Source organism: Spermophilus citellus, assembly GCF_964194105.1.
Source record: "Spermophilus citellus genome assembly, chromosome: 1".
Taxonomy (NCBI): Eukaryota; Metazoa; Chordata; class Mammalia; order Rodentia; family Sciuridae; genus Spermophilus; species Spermophilus citellus.
Window position 1 is genome coordinate 226,064,245 of NC_138182.1, and position 4,236 is coordinate 226,068,480.

Sequence of the window (4,236 nt, forward strand, 5' to 3'; positions counted from 1 at the left end):
GTCTTTAAATTGCAGACAATTTGAAACTATTAATGTGTAACAATGGCTGGAAAGGAAGTACTTCTTTTTTATACCTTCAGGATGTTAAAAAAAAAAAAAGTTTATGCTACCAGTAACTAGCATTATGTTCAAATGAATTTAAACTTGTGATTTACACTCATTGATCTTTCTTCTGGAAGATCATTTAATGGTTTCAAAAGAATTCAGAATTTCAGTTACATGTTAAATGCTTCTAATTCTAAGGAATATGTGAAATGGGTTCATGCTGAAATGGTAAATAAAAACTCCAATTTAAAGCTAATTTCTGTGATGCCAGAGAAGATTGCAAAAGACTTTTGCCTTGTTTAGCTCAAGGCTAGAGAAAGCCTATGAAGCGATGAGATTTACTCAAATCTTTTGTGGATGAAGTTCAAGGCTGTAGTTAGTGGAGACGTGATTTCAGACCTGATCGTGAGGCACTTGGTATCTTGAAGCAGCAGTTCCCTAACACATCACTAACTGAGCTGACTGAAACTGCAAAAATCATGTTTTGAAAGATGCTTAGAAAATTTTGTATGTTAAAAAGCGTTTTACTTTCACAGCTTCTCCAAATCTTTACTATGAGGTTCAGCAAACACTGAAAATTTTATTGAGGATATATTAAAGTTCATTAATGGAAGATACAAAAGGAAATCAGGAATAATATATTGTTTTTCTCAGAAAGACTCTGAACAAGTAACTGTTAGTTTACAGAATGGGAATCCATGCAGGTCCTCACCTGCCAATATGGAATCAGATGATAAGACCAGGTTCATACAAGACAGTCAGCTAATGAACTTCAAGTGGTAGTGGCAATGGTTGCATTTGGTGGGGGAATTGATAAGTCAGATGTGAGGTTTGTTATTCATCATTCAATGAGTAAAGCCATGGAAAATTATTACCAAGAGAGTGGATATCCAGGTTGAGATGATATGGCAGCAAACTGCATTTTGTATTATGGCCTTGAAGATATATTCATAGTAAGTTTGATGGTGGTCATGGAAAATGTGGGACAATAGAAGTTTTATGAGATACTGCTTACTGCTAAAACATAAGCAAATGTATTAATAGCTCAGCATTTAATGAAGTGCAGAACTCAGAAGCATGTAATAAAATGTGTGATAACTGCTTGTAAGGACATTTCATTTGAAAATAGCAATATAACAGAATACTATAGAGATCTGATTAAGATCCTGAAACAGGCAGAACTGAATGAAAAACTCACTCTATTAAAACGGATTGATTCTTGGATGGGAAAGGATGCAGCCAAACAGAGAGTAGCAGGTGTGTTTGCTCCTGTATTCCTTGGGAAGACCTGGAGAAAATCATAACACTTTCTTCTGCAGCTCTATCTTAAAGAAGACGATAGTTTTACAGCTAATACTACCATGTAGTACTTGAAAATAGGACCTAAAGCTAATCTCTGAACAGTGGAGCACACATCATTATTATACAAGTGAACAAGCACACACAGAGCCACTTCAGGGTTCAGACATCTTATTCTGAACAAGCTGATAAAAGGAAGGAAAAATTCAGGTAACTTCCAGAAATCTGCTAACATGCTTTAACAGTCTGGTTCTAAGAATACAGGGGCTCAGAAAAGAAAAATTGATTATGCCTGAAAGGACTTTTACAAATTTCCCATGAAAACAACAGTTCCTTAATGTACACACCATTAATTTTATGGTTAATAGTTTAATTTTTAAAAACTATTTATTTTTTAATTGTAATTGGACAATACCTTTTTTATTTATTTATTTTTATTTGGTGCTATATATAAGAGAGCTATATTTTAAGAGCTTATCTCTGAAGATATGAGCATTTGAGGCCTGACAAAATTGGGAATCAAGAATTACATAATTTTATAACATGAAATAGGGAAAGTAAATAATTTTAATTCAACATTTTATAAATATAAAATACTTCACAGTAAGTTCCTGACCCTCTTAAGCTCCTTAAGCCTTGGTATACTTAATTGTATTGTTTTCTTTTGACACAACTACCTTTTTGATAGCAATATTAAGCTGACACAGACTTTTTGCTACAAGTGAGTGATATTTTAAGCTGAATAAAGTAGATGACTTTAGATTTTAGCTGTAAAGTTCAAACAGAAAGAGAATAAGTCATCAATACAAATAAGATACAAATACATTTGTTTTTTTTTTAATTTTTATTGTTGGTTGTTCAAAACATTACATAGTTCTTGACATATCATATTTCACATTTTGATTCAAGTGGGTTATGAACTCCCATTTTCACCCCGTATACAGATTGCAGCTTCACATCGGTTACACATCCACTGTTTTACATATTACTGTACTAGTGTCTGTTGTATTCTGCTGCCTTTCCTATCCTCTACTATCCCCCATCCCCTCCCCTCCCATCTTATCTCTCTACCTATCTACTGTAATTCATTTCTCCCCCTTATTTTTTCCCCCTTTCCCCTCACTTCCTCTTGAATGTAATTTTGTATAACCATGAGGGTCTCCTTCCATTTCCATGCAATTTCCCTTCTCTTTCCTTTTCCCTCCCTCCTCTCACCCCTGTTTAATGTTAATCTTCTTCTCATGCTCTTCCTCCCAACTCTGTTCTTAGTTACTCTCCTTATATCAAAGAAGATATTTGGCTTTTGTTTTTTAGGGATTGGCTAGCTTCACTTAGCATAATCTGCTCTAATGCCATCCATTTCCCTCCAAATTCTATGATTTTGTCATTTTTTAATGCAGAGTAATACTCCATTGTGTATAAATGCCACATTTTTTTTATCCATTCGTCTATTGAAGTGCATCTAGGTTGGTTCCACGGTCTTGCTATCGTGAATTGTGCTGCTATGAACATCGATGTAGCAGTGTCCCTGTAGCATGCTCTTATTAGGTCTTTAGGGAATAGACCGAGAAGGGGAATAGCTGGGTCAAATGGTGGTTCCATTCCCAGCTTTCCAAGAAATCTCCATACTGCTTTCCAAATTGGCCGCACCAATTTGCAGTCCCACCAAAAATGAACAAGTGTACCCTTTTCCCCGCATCCTCTCCAGCACTTGTTGTTGGACTTCATAATGGCTGCCAATCTTACTGGAGTGAGATGGTATCTTAGGGTGGTTTTGATTTGCATTTCTCTGACTGCTAGCGATGGTGAGCATTTTTTCATGTACTTGTTGATTGATTGTATGTCCTCCTCTGAGAAGTGTCTGTTCAGGTCCTTGGCCCATTTGTTGATTGGGTTATTTGTTATCTTATTCTTTAATTTTTTGAGTTCTTTGTATACTCTGGATATTAGGGCTCTATCTGAAGTGTGAGGAGTAAAGATTTGTTCCCAGGATGTAGGCTCCCTATTTACCTCTCTTATTGTTTCTTTTGCTGAGAAAAAACTTTTTAGTTTGAGTAAGTCCCATTTGTTGATTCTAGTTATTAACTCTTGTGCTATGGGTGTCCTATTGAGGAATTTTGAGCCCAACCCCACAGTATGTAGATCGTAGCCAACTTTTTCTTCTATGAGACACCGTGTCTCTGATTTGATATCAAGCTCCTTGATCCATTTTGAGTTAACTTTTGTGCATGGCGAGAGAAAGGGATTCAGTTTCACTTTGTTGCATATGGATTTCCAGTTTTCCCAGCACCATTTGTTGAAGATGCTATCCTTTCTCCATTTCATGTTTTTAGCCCCTTTATCAAATATAAGATAGTTGTAGTTTTGTGGATTGGTTACTGTGTCCTCTATTCTGTACCATTGGTCCACCCGCCTGTTTTGGTACCAGTACCATGCTGGTTTTGTTACTATTGCTCTGTAGTATAGTTTGAGATCTGGTATCGCTATACCACTTGATTCACACTTCCTGCTTAGAGTTGCTTTTGCTATTCTGGGTCTTTTATTTTTCCATATGAATTTCATGATTGCTTTATCTATTTCTACAAGAAATGCCATTGGGATTTTGATTGTCATTGCATTAAACCTATAGAGAACTTTTGGTAATATCGCCATTTTGATGATGTTAGTTCTGCCTATCCATGAACAGGGTATATTTTTCCATCTTCTAAGATCTTCTTCTATTTCTCTCTTTAGGGTTCTGTAGTTTTCATTGTATAAGTCTTTCACCTCTTTTGTTAGGTTGATTCCCAAGTATTTTATTTTTTTTTGAGGATATTGTGAATGGAGGGGTTGTCCTCATTTCCATTTCAGAGGATTTGTTGCTGATATACAGGAATGCCTTTGATTTATGCG

At 35.7% G+C, this 4,236-nt stretch overlaps 1 pseudogene across 1 annotated transcript; it reads left to right on the forward strand.

The window, feature by feature from the left end:
* The first annotated feature begins 219 nt into the window (after positions 1-219).
* On the forward strand, positions 220-1,445 carry LOC308656456 (ATP-dependent DNA helicase Q1-like; annotated as a pseudogene). Its single transcript has one exon. The product of its transcript is annotated as an ATP-dependent DNA helicase Q1-like (transcript).
* The last annotated feature ends 2,791 nt before the right edge of the window (positions 1,446-4,236 follow it).